The sequence below is a fragment of the Danio rerio genome, chromosome 8, assembly GCF_049306965.1.
Source record: "Danio rerio strain Tuebingen ecotype United States chromosome 8, GRCz12tu, whole genome shotgun sequence".
Lineage (NCBI taxonomy): Eukaryota > Metazoa > Chordata > Actinopteri > Cypriniformes > Danionidae > Danio > Danio rerio.
In genome coordinates this window covers 45,879,857-45,896,678 of record NC_133183.1, presented here as the reverse complement: position 1 = coordinate 45,896,678, position 16,822 = coordinate 45,879,857, and the positions used below count along the sequence as shown (strand labels likewise).

Here is a 16,822-nt window from a genome sequence, read left to right as displayed (position 1 = left end):
GACTGATCACCTCTGGTAACCACTCTGAAATTATTCATTTTTTTTTAACAGAAGCTCCTGTCACTCCAGTAGTCCTTGGGCGTCCTTGGCTGGTAATACACAATCCACATATTAACTGGAGACAGGAATCTGTAATTTCTTGGAGTGAGAGCTGTCATGCTACGTGTTTGTTGTCTGCTTCTCTGCCTCCACATCTTCCCTATGACTGTGCTATAGAGTTATTGCCAGGTACGTCTCTGCCTAAAGGCAAACTTTAATCGCTCTCTGTTCCAGAGAGGGAGGCCATGGAGAAATATATTTCTGATTCTCTAGCAGCCAAGATCATCCGCCCTTCTTCATCACCAGCAGGGGCGGGGGTTTTTTTCGTGAAAAAGAAAGATGGCTCCCTCCGTCCTTGTATAGACTACCGAGGGCTGAATGCTATCACGGTAAAGAACACTTATCCTTTGCCGCTGATGTCTTCTGCCTTCGAACGTCTGCAGGGGGCATCCTTTTTCACGAAATTAGTCCGCAACGCTTACCATTTGGTCCGCATTCGAGAAGGCGATGAATGGAAGACTGCCTTTAATACCCCCAGGGGGCACTTCGAGTATTGTGTTCTTCCTTTCGATCTGTCCAACGCCCCTGCAGCCTTCCAAGCACTCGTGAATGACGTGTTGAGAGATATGCTTAATCAGTTAATTTATGTTTACCTGGATGACATACTGATATTTTCTCATTCTCTCCAGGAACATGTTCAGCACGTCAGGCGAGTGCTTCAGAGGCTGCTAGAGAATGGGCTTTATGTCAAGGCGGAAAAATGCGTTTTTTATGCAGTCTGTTCCTTTTCTGGGACATATCGTGTTAGTCGAGGGGATGCGCATGGATCCAGAGAAAGTTCAGGCTGTGGTAGATTGGCCAACCCCAGATTCCCGCAAGGCCCTGCAGAGGTTTCTTGGTTTTGCCAATTTTTACCGGTGTTTCATCCGCAACTTCAGCCAGCTCGTCGCGCCTCTGACTGCCTTAAGCTCCATCAAGACTCCGTTCTTGCAGCGCAAGTTGCATTTGATCGTCTGAAAAGCTGCTTTGTTTCAGCACCTTTTCTTATTGCCCCTGATCCATCACGGAAGTTCGTGGTGGAGGTTGACGCATCAGATGTGGGGGTCGGTGCTATCCTGTCCCAGCGCTCTTCCTCGGATGGCAAGATGCATTCCTGCGCATATTTTTCTCATCGTCTCAACAATGCAGAACAAAATTATGATATTGGTAATCGAGAGCTGTTGGTCGTCAAGCTTGCATTGGAAGAGTGGCGTCATTGGCTAGCAGTGTTGGGAAGGTTACTTTGGAAATGTAATAAATTACAGATTAAAAATTACCCTATTTAAAATGTAATAAGTTACAGTAATTTTTGATTACTTTATAAAAGTAAAGTAACTAATTACATTTGATTACTTTTTGATTACTTTTAATTTTCTAATAAACAATTTCAACTAAATTTTCAAGCATTTATACAGAGCAGGAGTGAGCTTGCATTAGCTCTGTTTACTGTTGAAATCTCAAAAGCTTTCATCACTTAAATAAAATTAATTTCATTAATTCAAATTTAAAGTAGAGCCTCCACAAAACCAGACCTCATCACAAAAACATGTTTACTGTTGTTACAAAAATCTAAATTTTAACTAGTTGTGCAGGTAATTCAATCACATCTTAGTGATCAATAAAACTGCCAATGAAACATATGAGGCAGAACTGTTCATTTCAATTATTTACTGTAACTAATATGCTGTACCAAACAGGAATAAATTATAGTACATATCAGCAAAAACAATAAAATCTAATAAAACCAGGTGTTACACATTTAAAACACTATTGATCCGCGATCTGTTAGTGTAGCTTGTGTGGACACTACTACGCTACTTCACTAATAAAAAAGCTTCGCTACTGTGAAAAGCTATTTGATTTTTTAGCGACGCTACCGCCACTCTACTGAGAAATGTAGTTAAGCTAGCAACACTGTTAAATGTGATAACATCTCTTTGGTCAGAGGAGTCTGCTGGTGCCCTGAAATTCCCAAATCGATAACTTTGTGAGTCATAACATATAATTGGAAATGAAAGAGTGTTTTTATTTCTGTGCACTCATGATACTGACAAAAACATTTTTGCTTTTATAAAACAAGGTAAGGCTAGCTTACATACCTGCAGATGCTTCCTCATGCTTTTCAATGGCAAAGAGGATTAGACGTGGTGTGCCCATGACCATTAATTTGATTTAACATTAGGGGGGATAATAATTATAAAATTTCTTATGAGCAATTTTTTGAAGTGGACACAAATAATACAGCCAAATTGTACTTCTAAATATATGTCCCCACAGTTAAAAATGGTTTAATTGTTCATATTACAGCATGGAGACTACATCATTATGGTTATTTTCAAAGTTTTTCTCAGGTTCAATGACAGCAAATTTTTCTTGAAAACTATTTCTTGCATTATTTGTTGTGTTGTTTATACTCAACAGACTGACTCCTAAAGCAGAATAAATGCAGGAAAAGACATTTTCTATTATCATAATAACTAACTTGTTTACATTACACTTGTTAAATTGGCAGATCATATTGTAAATCAGTGAGCCTGTGAGGTTCCTCGATCATTTCTTTCTCCTCTGCCTGTGATTGATAATGTGACATTAGTATTTTCATAAGCACTCATTCTCAATGCCAAATAGGCTTAATATGTGAACTTTTTGTACTTGTTGTTTAGGTGCACTGAAAAACTATCTTATGTCCATTGTCCTTTTCTCTGTCATTTTATCATTGAGTTAAAGTTGGTTTTATATTCGCACATTCAGTCTCTCATTAATAATATAATTTCAGAAGAGTATTCATTGGAAATTCTAAATAGTAAAATTATATTAGCAGCCAACAACCATCAAAGTACAGCATTGTTTATAACCAATTAAATAGTGCTAATATTATATTGTTTACCTATAGGTTCTATAAAGACGTTGTAACTGATACAAAATACAGCAGCCAGAGTTTTAATGAAATTGAAGACACGCGAACATATCACACCAGCATTAATAGAATAGATTTTAAGATTATTTTATTAGTTTAAGGCACTACACAACATGACACCTTCATACTTTTCTGACAGCTTATCAAAATTTAATCCGAACTGTTTTCTATGCTCTTCTAGCGCTCGACTTTTAGAATTTCACTCTTTAAATCTGATGCGATCTGGCGGCACTTCTTTTAGTCAATATGCTGTAAAAATTTGCAATTGTCTCCCAAATAAAGTGAAAGAATCCCCCTAAATTGATGTTTTTAAAAAAGCTTAAGACGCACCTTTTTAAAATTGCGTATGAATATAACAGTTTGTGAAGTTTATGCAATTTATGTATATTGTGTAGGTTAATGTATATATTATGTATGGTGTGTGCATGTATGTAAAGAATATTGTGTGTGATTGTGTAGATGTGTGCATATATGGGTGTACATGTATGCTTTTATCTGAGTATATATTTTACTTTATTTGTCTATAAATTTTTTTATTTGGTTTATTTTGCAACACCTGTTTGTTGTTTGTGGAGTGCTTTGAGTAGCATGGATGTAGGAAAAGTGCTATACAAATAAAATTTATTATCATTATTATTATTATTAATGTTGTTTTGAAGTCAAGCTTACATGGGATTTCAGTTTGAATATACAAAGTACTATGGTAAACAATGTATGGAGCTGTCACTGAAAGAATTTGCGAATATAAAACCAACTTTACCTTAATCATTTTATCTAGTCCATGACACTGCAATGCAAGTTTATTTATACTGTAGCACATTTTGCTTTACATAAAGAACGAAAAACTATCATAAAAATCATCACAACAATAAAAACAAGGACATTTTATATTTTAAATTAATTTAGTCACTTAAGAACAGAACTGAAATTGATTATACAAAAAATACAGTGGGGTTGGTTTGGACGTAGCGCACAGTGCTTATTTAGCAAATCCACAGCTAAACAATATGCTAATTGTGGGCGTTAATGTAAAGTTAACATTATGCCAAGTCGTCACAAATGAAAAAATGCATGGGAAACGGCTTTGGAGTGTTACGTTGCAATGCAATATGCAACAAGCTAACTTAAACAAGCATACATTACCTACATGAGTAACTTTAACCGCTAATACAGCCGATTCATGGACATCAGTAATCAGCATTTTTGCCGCAACTAATTTATGAATGATTCTGCATTAACTACATTGTAGAGAATCGCTTTATTTAATGTGATTAATACACTATACTTACAGAAATTCAACATTGGCCCGTAGCCACACACCTCACTCGTGTATCTGTCTGTCGGTCTGCTGTGACAGGCTGCGTGAGTAGGTGAGACGCGCTCCCGGCAGTGGATCAAACCACTATGAGGAATCAGGGGCGAACTCTTTCTAAATGCATTTTAAATAATAAATGCTGGGTGTTTTTTCTACTTAGACAATTATTTTAGGTATACATACATATATTTTTTTTAAATAGAGAGTGTGTTTTTATATATATTTATATATTTTATTTGGTGAGGGGGACAATGAACATGTTCCCCCCGGGATTTACGCCCGTGGTTGCGCCGCAAATCTAAAGCATCAGCAATTTAATAAATGGCTTTAGCAGAATGCATCCTGCATATCAAAAACAGGCAAAGAAATAGATTAATATTATTCAACCTATCCTAGATTTTTAAGGAAAAATAATAGAAGTAACCCCATTTGTAATTTTTTACATTTTCAAAAGTAACTTTAATTTAATTACACATTTTTTCTCAGTAACTGTAACGAATTACTGTTACTTTTATTTTGTAATTAAATTACGTAACGCCGTTACATGTAACTAGTTACTCCCCAACACTGTTGGCTAGAGGGTTCGGGGGTTCCCTTTATCGTTTGGGCCAATCATAAAAATCTAGAGTACATCCAATCCGCCAAAAGATTGAACTCTAGGCAGGCACGGGGGGCTTTATTTTTTGGACGTTTCGATTTTCCATCTTGACCGACCAGGTTCCAAGAATGTTACACCTGATGCACTTTCTCGAATTTTTGATCACTCTGAGCGCGCATCATCTCCTGAGATCATCGTGCCACGCAGACTTTTTATCTCTGCTGTCACCTGGGAGATCGAGTCGAGGGTCCGCATGGCCTTTGAAGGGGTAACGCCTCAGCCTGGATGCCCACCGAGTCATTTATTTGTGCCAAAGGAATTACGGTCTGACGACATCCGTTGGGGTCACTCTTCCAAGTTGGCCTGTCATCCAGGGGTGAGTTGTACCTTGTATCTAATCAAACAACAATTCTGGTGGCAAGTTATGGCTCGTGACATAAGGAATTTTGTGTTGGCTTGCTCAGTTTGTGCTGTTTCTAAGATTTTGCTAGATTTCGTTACGGGTCAAAATCATTAGTCCGGTGGTAGTCTGCCTCAAACTTCCTCCAGCGTACAGGAGAATTCATCCCGTTTTTCATGTCTCCAAATTGAAGCCCGTTTTTCATACCGCGTCTCGTAGAGGGGGAGACGGTTTATTCGATTAAGCGCATTCTGGACTCGAGAAGGAGGGGAAGAGGATTCCAGTACTTGGTGGACTGGGAGGGTTACGGTCCAGAGGAGAGGAGTTGGGTTCCTGCAAGGGACATATTGGATCATTCTCTCATCAATGATTACAATCACCAGGTAAACTCTTCTGGGAGCACTCTTAGGAGAGAGGGTACTGTCACGGTTTATGGATCTGTGTGTTCCTCCTGTGTGTTATGTATCATACCTTGTGTGTTGTCATGTGTGAGGGTGTGTGTTTGTTTACCTTTTGTGTTGACAACGTGCTAGAAACAGCTGATGTCGTCAGCTGACTTGTCATCCTCCAGCTGAACCTCATTTGGCTGGCTATATATTTCCTCCTGTGGTATGTGCTGGTTATCAGTCCGTTGGTTGTCCTTGTTTGTCTTTGTTCCTGATTGTTGTCTCCCAGTATCCTTCGCTGTCCGTTTGATGTCATCGTCGTGGCCTGTGGCTCTCTTTTGTTTTGAACTTTCGTGTGTCCTCTGTTTATTAAAATACTTGCATTTGGATCCTCCTTGTCTAAGAGTCATGACACATATGGACCGCTTTTAATCAAATAAAGAAATTGTGTTTAAATAAAATGGAAAGTTTATATTTAACCTCCTGCCATTCTAAACCCATAAAAATACACAAGTAGTTTAATAATTTGTTATGAGGACTGTTATCAATGTTATATTAAAATTGAGAAAGGATAGGTAACAAAGTTCCGATCTAATCTTTTTGTTATATAGAAAACATTGTTTTTAAGCTTTAAAGTGAGTAACTACAAGTATTAACTTTCTCCACAAAAGCTGGCATGCACTTCTAGTTCTGAAACAAGAAATGTGCAAATTGGGCACTGGGCCTCAAGTGCCTATATATATATATATATATATATATATATATATATATATATATATATATGAAGTATGCTGGAGTAATTTTTTAATAAAAAAAGTAATTACTAACTGTGACCATGGAACACAAAGCCAGTCTTATATTGAACAGGCATGTTTGGCAAAAGCTAAACTGTATGGGTCACAATTAATGATTTTCTGATTTCTGTCAAAAATCATTATAATTTAAATAAAGATTTCTTCATTATGCTATTTAGTAAATTTCCTACGGTAAATACATTAGCAATCAAGTTTTGATTAGTACTGTGCATTGCTAAAAACTTCATTTGAATTACTTTAAAAGACTCTGATTCCATATATTCTAATAGTTGTATCTCAGCCAAATATTATCCCATCCTAACAAACCATGGAAAACTTTATTCAGATTTCAGATGATGTTAAAATGCCAGTTTCCAAAAATGTTACTTTTAACTGATTTTGTGGTCCAAGGTCACAAATGACTGTTTAGTTTTAGCATGTGCAGTGTACCTCCTGAGGGTATGGTTCAACATTGGATGATGCATCATTAAAAGGTGCAATATTTTGCCTTGAAGACATTGTCTCCTCTATCAACACCAAATCATCTTCCTGTGAACAAAAAAAAAAAAAAAATTAATTGTCTCATGCAATTCTGGGCTAGAATTCCATGATTGCGATATATATATATATATATATATATATATATATATATATATATATATATATATATATATATATATATATATTTTTATATATATATACTGTGATATAAATAAAACTTCACCAGATGACTTAATATCTCTATTTACAAAATGTATGACGTTAGATTGATTGGGATGATTCTACAGTGGGAATGCATCTCAATAAAGTCTAATAAACAACCTAAATACAAATCAAGAAAAAGATACAACTAAAGCGTTTTATCGTCAGTAACAGTAATCAAGTTCAGTAATTGAATGTTAAAAATAAAAATTAATCATTGTTAAAGTCACAAATGGTAAATTTCTTATGCCTAAATGCTTTTAAAATCATTATACAATGACAGGCATGAAAAACACCCACAAATGATAAATTAAAATACAAACTCATCATTGCATATATCCTGCAATGTGACTACTGCAAATGATCACATTGTGATACTGATGCTGAAATATATATTGTGCAGCCCTAATTTATTTTTATATTTTAATTTGAACTTTACCTCATTTTCAGAAGTTTCCAAGTTGTCACACTGTTCAGCATGCAAAGCCAATGTCTGAAGAGGCATCAAAGTATTGCATTTTTTTACAATGAGCCTTTGGCATTCGTGCAAATTCAGATGCATCTGGTGGCAGTGGCGTCAAATCAAGCTCATGTTGAAGTGGTACGATGTAGAGTAAAATTTTTCCTCCACCTGAGGCATTTTTGATTAGTGACCCTGTATACCCCTCTGAATCCAACAGTACAGCAGACCTCTCCTTTGTCCATTTCCACCTACATTGTTTGGGGATACAACAAAAGAAACAGGATGACATAAGTTTTGTGGTCTCTAAACCTTAAGTTATATTTCAGAATGTGAACACTTAATGAAACCACACCTGCGCTTTGAAAATTAGCCATCTGTCTTCCAAATCATTCATTTTTGGATAGGTTTCCCGTAATTTATTTGACAACTACATTAATAAAAGCTTCAAGTAAACAAACTATTTAACAACTAATACAACAAATATTGTTTTTTTTTAATGTGTTTGCTTAAGACTTCTCACCTCTGGATGTGTTAAATCTGAAGTTAAGGACAGGGTCCTCTTCCCTAAACCTGCTTGCATTAACTCCAGCTCTTCCGACAGGGATGGGGTTGTTTCTGATTTAGATCCCAGCAAAGAAACAGAGAAAGCAAATCTCTTTTGTGCCTTTGCTGGGATTACAGGCTTGTGACTTTTAGCAAGCTGACGTTTATATTTGCCAGCATTTAAAAAAAAAAAAGGAAAGGATCTGGAAATGACAGAACAGGTGTGACAATGGCGGTGGTGACGACATGGAAACAGATGGGATCCAAATGCAAGAAGTTTAATAGTAAAGAGTAAACAAATCCAAAACACTAGGCTAAATCGTAGTCAAAAAGCAGGCAGGTTCAAAGTAACAAACAGAGTGTCCACCAAGGCAAACAAGGCAAAAACAGTCTTCCAAAATCAGTAGTCAAATAGAACAGGCTCAAAGGTCATAACAAAAGGCAGATCAAACAGAGAAATTACGCTCGGTAAGGCAGCAGATACTGGCAATACTTCGCATTGAGTGTTTGGTGTGGCCAGGTTAATATGGCCACCAAACAGGAAGTAACCAACGAAGAACTGACAGTCAGAATTCCGGTGAGGGCTCCCTCTGCAGGTTGGATGAGTGGTTGTCAGTTCTGTTTGTTACAGATTCCCCTCCTCTAGAAACACCTCCAGGTGTACATCTTCTAGGTCTACCTCTGGGTCGTGGTGCTGGGCGATTGGGGTACCGTTGGTGAAAGTTCTGGGTAAGAGATGGGTCCAGTATATCCTTCGACGGAACCCAAGACCTCTCCTCTGGTCCATAGCCTTCCCAGTCCACCAAGTATTGTAACTGACCCCTTCTGCGGCGAGAGTCCAAAACGAGACCAAAGTCTCGTTAACTGCATATGCAGGTGCTCCCTCAATTTCCAAAGGTGGAGGGGGTTCAGGGTTTGATGTGCCAGAGTCAGACGTTGGGTGGACCGGTTTTAGGAGGGAAACATGAAAAGAAGGGGAGATGCGGTAATCAGCAGGAAGCTCTAAACGGTATGTGACATTGTTAATTCGTTTCAGAATTTTGAAGGGTCCTACATACCTTGGTGATAGCTTCCTGCTAGGTAGTCGTAGTCTGAGGTCTCGGGTTGATAACCAGACTCTCTGGCCAGGTTGATAGTTAGGATTTGGACGCCGTCTTTGGTCTGCATTAATCCTTTGGGTTCGAATGGCTCTTTGAAGTCTCACATGAGCGATGTTCCATACTTCTTCACTGCGTTGGACCCAGTCATCCACTGATGGTACCATAGAAGGTTCACCAGACCAGGGGAACATGGGAGGTTGGTAGCTTAGGATGCATTTAAACGGAGTTAGTCCCGTGGAGGAATGGGTGAGAGAGTTTTGAGCATATTCCGCCCATGGCAGAAAGTTGCTCCATTTGTCTTGTTCTCTGCTGCAGTGGGTTTTGAGATAGCGTCCAATTTCCTGGTTTAATCTTTCCACTTGCCCATTAGATTCAGGATGATAGCCTGAAGTGAGGCTGACGTTGATGTCTAGTTGTTTGCAAAATGCTTTCCATACTTTGGAAGTGAACTGGGGGCCTCTGTCAGATACTATGTCTTCTGGGATGCCTTACACTCTGAATACGTGTTGGAATAGTTCTAGGGCAGTTTCCATGGCTGTGGGTAGTCCCTTAAGTGGGATCAGTCTGCAGGCTTTAGAAAAGCGGTCTATGATAACGAGTATCGTTGTGTAGTTATTGGAGTTGGGTAGATCGGTGACGAAATCTATCGATAAGTGTGACCATGGACGATGAGGGATGGGGAGTGGTTGAAGTAATCCGGATGGTAGCTCCCGTGGTGTTTTTGACTGGGCGCAGACTGCACAGGATTTGATAAACGTAGTAATATCTTGGTTCATCTTAGGCCACCAGAATGCATTGCGTACCAAGTTCAAGGTACGAGAGATGCCAGGGTGTCCTGAACTTAGAGAGTTGTGTACCCACTGCATGATTCGTAGTCTGAGAGTTTGTGGGACATATTGGCGATTTGGGGGGCATTCTGGAGGTGGTGGATCATCTTGTTGGCCTCTTTGTATTTCTTCCATGATATCCCAGCTGATTTGGGCTATGACTACTGATGGTGGAAGAATTGATACTGGGGTTTGATCCAATTGCCCTTGGTCATATCTGCGAGAAAGGGCATCTGCCTTATGGTTCTTGGTGCCTGGGCGATAGGTTACTGTAAAATTGAAACGGGTGAAAAATAAAGACCAGCGAGCCTGTCTAGGGTTTAGTCGTCGGGCACTTTTGATATACTCAAGGTTTTTGTGGTCTGTGATAATCTGGAAGGGATGGACAGCTCCTTCTAGCCAGTGGCGCCATTCTTCCAGTGCTGCCTTCATGGAAAGTAGTTCCTTGTTACCTACGTCATAGTTTCTTTCAGCTGCCGTCAGTTTGCGAGAAAAATAAGCACAGGGGTGGAGTTTACCTGGGTTACCATGGCGTTGTGATAAGACTGCCCCAATGCCATAGTCGGATGCATCCACTTCAACAACAAAGGGTAGCTCTGGGTTGGGGTGTTTCAGAATGGGTGCGGTGGTGAAGCTGGTCTTAAGTTTCTCAAACGATTTGACTGTTTCTGGATTCCATTTCAACTTAGATGGTTTACCCTTTTGCAGTGAGGTGAGGGGGGCCGATATTAGGCTGTAGTTTCTTATGAATCGGCTATAAAAGTTGGCAAACCCTAGAAATCTTTGTAGTTCTTTCACTGTTTTGGGGAGAGGCCAACCAGTGACTGCCTGAACCTTGGTGTCATTCATTTCCACTCCGTGGTGGCTGATAATGTATCCTAGGAAGGAGGTTTTGGACATGTGGAATTCACACTTCTCCAGCTTAGCATAGAGTTGATTTTCTTGTAATCGTGTCAAAACAGTCCTAACGTCTTTGATGTGTTGTTCTAGGTTAGGGGAATAAATCAAAATGTCATCTATATAAGCAATGACACATTTGTTCAGCAAATCTCTGAAAATTTCATTTATGAATGACTGGAAGACTGCTGGGGAGTTAGCAAGGCCATAAGGCATAACGAGGTATTCATAGTGCCCCCTAGTGGTCAGGAATGCGGTTTTCCACTCGTCTCCCTCCCGAATACGAATAAGGTTATAAGCACTTCTGAGATCAAGTTTAGTATAGATACGGGCTTCACGTAGTTGTTCAAGGGCAGGAGGAACCAAGGGAAGAGGGTAACGATATTTGACAGTGATGTTATTCAATCCTCGGTAGTCGATACATGGACGGAGACCTCCATCCTTTTTCTCTATGAAAAGAAATCCTGCTGCTGCGGGGGAAGTAGAGGGTCGAATGTAACCAGAAGATAGGGCCTCCTCGATGTATGTTTCCATGGCTTGAGTTTCAGGACGAGACAGTGGATAAATTTTGCTTTTAGGTGGGGACATATTGGGTAGCAGTTCAATAGCGCAATCCCAAGAACGATGAGGTGGTAGTTGGGCTGCTTTAGATTTGTTGAATACCTCTGCAAATTCTCTATAGGGCTGTGGTAACGTCACTTGTGAGTGGGCCTCTGGGCTTTCAATGCTGGTGGACAAACATGGTAGAGACAATATTTTGGAAAAGCATCGTTGTTGACAATGAGTGGACCAGTGTGCGAGTTCACCTTGATTCCAGGAAATGGTCGGGTCGTGGATGGTAAGCCATGGGTGACCCAAAATAACTTCATATTTACAAGATGGGATCACATAGAATGTGATGGTTTCTTCATGGAAAAGTCCAATGCTCAGGGATACAGGTTGTGTGATGGCTTTAATCCCTGAGCCGATGGTACCCTTGTCAATTGTGGTTATATTAATGACTGGAACACAGGGGGATGTTGGGATCTTTAATTTGTCTGTGAGTTCCTGACTTATGATATTAACTGCTGACCCAGAATCCACTAATGCTGAAACACATTGAGAGGTTGTATTATAACTTAACTCACAATTTAGAAGAAAACTGTGCTTAGAAAAAGTGGGAAATTCAATGGTACTCACACTGTATTTGGTTCTTGAAGATTTCTTGGCTTTGTGAGGGCATGAAGCAGTGCGATGATCCTCCTCTCCACAGTAGAAGCACAGGTTTTCACGCTGACGTCGATCTCTTTCCTCCGTAGAGAGACGAGTGGCAGCAATTTGCATGGGTTCTAGAGTGTCCAGGCATGTCTGGGCTTGTTCCAGGTGGGTTGTTCGTTGTTTATGACTGCGTGAGTTGCTACGTAATAAGTTATCTATCTTAATGGCCAGGGTTATGAATTCACTGTATGTCAAGTCTACTGCTTTGCAGGCTAGCTCAGTTTGAATTTTAGTATTTAATCCTTGTTTGAATGCTGCTTTGAGTGCAACATCATTCCATCCACTCTGGGCAGCCAGCGTTCTAAATTCAATAGCATAATCAGCTGCCGTGCGTGATCCTTGCTTTAAATTTAGGAGTTGTTCAGAAATATCCTGCCCCCCTTCAGGATAAGCAAACACTTCCTGCAGTTGGGATATGAAATGGTTAAAGGACGTTTGTATTGCAGCATCGCTTTCCCAAACTGCTGAGGCCCAATCTAGGGCCCGTCCCGTTAGCAGCGACATTAACACTGCACACTTCTGGGTATCTAGTGCATAAGTGTCTGGTTGGCTAGTAAAGAATATCTTACATTGGCGAACAAACCCACGACATTGCTCAGGCGAGCCATCAAATTTGTCAGGTAAAGCCAGTCTTACCGAAGAGCTTTGAGGAGCAGGAAGTGAACGGTTGTATTGAATGAGATGATCGTTGATGTTCGATAATTGCTGCAGTTGTTCCTGATATCCCTTTAGTACATCACTTTGATAAGCAAATGCAGCTTGCATCTGAGAAACTTCTGCTGGATCCATGTTAGGCGAAGTATTCTGTGACAATGGCGGTGGTGACGACATGGAAACAGATGGGATCCAAATGCAAGAAGTTTAATAGTAAAGAGTAAACAAATCCAAAACACTAGGCTAAATCGTAGTCAAAAAGCAGGCAGGTTCAAAGTAACAAACAGAGTGTCCACCAAGGCAAACAAGGCAAAAACAGTCTTCCAAAATCAGTAGTCAAATAGAACAGGCTCAAAGGTCATAACAAAAGGCAGATCAAACAGAGAAATTACGCTCGGTAAGGCAGCAGATACTGGCAATACTTCGCATTGAGTGTTTGGTGTGGCCAGGTTAATATGGCCACCAAACAGGAAGTAACCAACGAAGAACTGACAGTCAGAATTCCGGTGAGGGCTCCCTCTGCAGGTTGGATGAGTGGTTGTCAGTTCTGTTTGTTACAACAGGTGAAACTATGAATACTTTTTGTAAGAATCAAACAATACAATCATTCTGTGCTTAACATATGAACAGGTTCAAGTATATTTTCCATTGTCATGACTAAACAGTTAGGCAAATATTTAACTACAAAAAATTATATATATATATATACACACACACACACACATGTATATATATATATATATATATATATATATATATATATATATATATATATATATATATATTTTTTTTTTTTTTTTTTTAAATATTCAACACCTGAACTGGCCCTTTAAAATACGCTTGCTGTTCTACCTAGCCATTTCATGCTCCACTGTGGGCCTTTCTGACTGCTGGGGTTGGATCTGAGTCTGGCCCTGTCTTGAGTTTTTTTATCTGGTATAACTCTTGCCACCAAGGACATAAAATGCTGTGCAGCTTCCGTAATGGCACGTTGGTCATACAAGGGGAAAAAGGTTTTGATGCAAAGCACTACTATCACAATACTGATCAAATTACAAAATGATCATCTGATTACTTTGTAGGAATAAGGTAATAATAACCGGTTGCTGCGATCTGCCTGCTTGGTTTTCCATTCTGTAATTAAGAAATTGAGATTGACAATTTATATTCCTTTAAATAGACACAACAGGGGCAGACTGGCCAAGGGGTGGGATGGATCCAATAGTCTACCTGGCCTGCCACTGTGAATCTGGCTTTCACAAAAGTATTTTTTGCAAATTTTAAAAAGGAAATCATATTAGAAGTTAATGAATATCAAAGTAACGTTACAACATTGTTCACAGTCAATTACATAGTGCAAACATTGTTTTGAAGTTAACGTTATCCTTCCATGCTATTTCAGACTCAATATTAAACTTAGCGTGGTAAACAATATATGGGCCGTTAAGAATGTATGAATGAATGAATGTATGAATATCAAACCTATTTTACCTCAATCTCTCCTGGTCAAAAATACTGTCCCAGGTAGAGATCTGCACGGGAATGCAGACCTCTAGTATCAGGCCGCCCCTGCGACACCATATTAACGTTAGATTTTACAAATTTTTATTTACTGTGATGTCCGGCTTCACTAAAACCAATTATTTTAAAGCTGTCGTCTAGAGACATAAGCAAAGCCTGTTTTTTACAGTGACAGTACATTAATGTATATTTTCCAAAATAACGTACAGCGGCCTTTCGTTGCCTATTGCAGCTGTGCACTACTGATGGCCGACAGCAAATGTAAATTAATCGAGATTATTCAGCTATATTACGAAGTACACCGAGCTAATAATAGCAGTCGTTATGTTATCCGATGGGACATGTGGATAATATACAAGTTATACAGTTTTTGTTAACTTACCTCGAAGTAGACCTGTTGCTCGCCATCGCTCGCTCATCTAACTGTTAGGAGTCCAATCGCGCGAAAATGTAGCGGGCGTGGCCAACCTGTGACGTCAATCCAGATTTACGAATAGAAAAAGGCCACTCATCCCAGAGGGAAGATATCACCCCCTGCGCTAAAGAGTTCAAAACTTTTCAACTCGCAGGCAAAGATTTAAGATCCGCAAAAAAAAAATAAAAAATGACCAAACAGAAAGCAAAATGAATAAAAACCCTACTGGTAACTGAATAAAATGGCAAAAGTTTATTTTTTGCAATGCAGATTTTTTTTTAACCAATGACATTTTTCAATTAAATGTTTTTTTTTGTTATCTTTTATTTTTAATTACAATGTACTTAGTTTTGGTCTAATACTAATTATGTTTGTTTGAATAATAAAGACACAAAAATTACTCTAGCATACAGCGGTTCAAAACTTTTCAACATGCAAGCAAAACCTTACGATTCGCAAGCAAAGATTCTAGATGTGCAATACATAACAGCAGAACAGAGAGCAAAATTAATGAGTGTGCAATGAAAATTGTGCTTATTGCATAGTTTATTTTTTGCAATGCAAAACATTTTATTATCACTGACATATTTTTTTGAATTAATTGTTTATTTGCAATCTTTTATTTTTTAATTACTATGTGCTTAATTTTTCCTTAAAAGTAAATATTTTTGATTAAATAATAAAGAAACAAATCTAGCTCCATAAATAATGAGCTGCATAATCAGCCATCAGACAGGTATGTGACAAAGAGGGGAGAGTTTCAAGAAAGAATCTGAAAAAAAAATAACCCCAATATTTTTTGTTTGCAGTTTATTTAAAATATATTATACTATCACACAAAATAACCCGAGATAAACGTGTGGGAGTTAGTTCACTGTATAAAACTGTAAACTATATAAACCTACATATATGAAATCTATTGATAAAGTTACTTATAAATACATTTTACATATAAATTAAGGCATGCACTTGAATTTACACATAAAACATTATGTACAGGAGATACGTTCAGGGCAGGGCTGGACTGGGGCAAAAAAATCATCCTGCTTGCTGTTTCACTATCTAAACAATGAAAACATAAATTAAGTAAAATTTGTTTTATTTTAAAATTATGATTAACAGACACCAAACAGCCTCGTGTAGCTACATTTTTATATGAGCGTCATCTTTACTCTGCATATTTACAACAAAACAGGGCTTAAATAGGTCCGTGTACGTTTTGTTCATTTGTTTTCCATTTTCAAACGTAATAAAGGAAATGGAGAAAACATCCGTTTTTCCGTTTTTCTTTTGCTCACGAGAAAACGAAAAAACGAGATTTTGGCGGGATTTTCGTTTTTTGGTTTAGGGTAGGAAAACGGATTAACGACTTTAAAATTCGTTTTACACATGTAGGCGGTGCTGAAACACCCACTTTCCTCTAATTGGTCAACCAAATTTGAGGTTGTGACGTTGCCCTCAAAATAAAAGCCTTACAAGCAGGCTTTTAATTATTATTATTCAATTATATATAAGTTTACATATTCTATCATTTGAACCACACACAGTTAGGCTTACATTCATTGCGTATGTATAAATTAATTAAAAACGTAAATTAGCAGTATTCTTAGACATTTGTCATTAAAATAAGGTCATAGCTCACTGGCAAGCTTCTTGCTGCTGTGCACCTGATGCTGAGCAAAGATAGCCATTTCCGAGCAGCACCTGGTTTGTATGATTGTTTCAGGGCTATTGTAGGCCTAAATAATAGCCTACTCTGTATAAAATAATAATTTATTATTATTATTATTTACTTAGTTATTCAATGGTTGCATGGGGCTATAATAAATGGTACCATTTGTTTCTATTGGATTTTCTCCTATTTTAATTTAATATATGCTTTAGCCTATTGTAAATATTTATTTGATAATTAAAACTTTTTTATTGCAACATCAAAGTAGACCTGTCTTATTATT

At 38.3% G+C, this 16,822-nt stretch overlaps 2 long non-coding RNA genes across 2 annotated transcripts; both read right to left on the bottom strand.

The window, feature by feature from the left end:
* Positions 1-5,818: 5,818 nt before the first annotated feature.
* LOC141375888 (uncharacterized) lies at positions 5,819-7,901 on the bottom strand. Its single transcript, XR_012384692.1, has 3 exons — positions 7,630-7,901; positions 6,939-7,037; positions 5,819-6,093 (listed from the first exon to the last, which is right to left on the bottom strand). It is a non-coding gene; the product is annotated as an uncharacterized lncRNA (long non-coding RNA).
* Positions 7,902-7,945: 44 nt separating this feature from the next.
* On the bottom strand, positions 7,946-14,880 carry LOC100150811 (uncharacterized). Its single transcript, XR_012384693.1, has 3 exons — positions 14,835-14,880; positions 14,032-14,065; positions 7,946-8,399 (listed from the first exon to the last, which is right to left on the bottom strand). It is a non-coding gene; the product is annotated as an uncharacterized lncRNA (long non-coding RNA).
* Between the last annotated feature and the right edge of the window lie 1,942 nt (positions 14,881-16,822).